This window comes from Typha latifolia, chromosome 6 (genome assembly GCF_019914945.1).
Source record: "Typha latifolia isolate L0001 chromosome 6, TyphaL0001v2, whole genome shotgun sequence".
Lineage (NCBI taxonomy): Eukaryota > Viridiplantae > Streptophyta > Magnoliopsida > Poales > Typhaceae > Typha > Typha latifolia.
This window is the reverse complement of record NC_133091.1, coordinates 6,396,073-6,396,568: the sequence shown is the minus strand read 5'-3', so window position 1 is coordinate 6,396,568 and position 496 is coordinate 6,396,073.

Sequence of the window (496 nt, the reverse complement as noted above, 5' to 3'; positions counted from 1 at the left end):
GGCGGTGAGGTCGTGAATTAAGGATCGGATATATGGCCAGGCATACGAACTCAGTCTTACAACCGTAGTGGTTGTGCGTAATTCTGTTCCCTTGATCAGTGGAAATATGCGGCGTATTTTTATTTTATTTTTTTAAAAATTAGACCATGGGCTCATTCAGAAGAGAAAGCAGATTACAATGGAAGTCGGGCGGTGGATCTATCCACACTTTGCTACCCGCTTTACAATTGCAAACTTTGCTAAGTTGTTAGCTGCCCTAATTGGTTTTCGCTGTCATCTTTAGAGCCTTATACTTTTGCTCCATCCTCACAGCCTTCTCAAAAGCTTCCTCAAGAGTAGTAGGACAAAGAGCACGAATATCCGCCTGTATCTCATCCCGCAGCTCTGAAATAAATATGCTCATCAATGTTGGTTCGGGCCAAGGTGGCTTACAACAACTACTAACTCTTTCAAACTCAGCTTGGTACTCCAATACGGTCGTCCTCTGAACCATTTT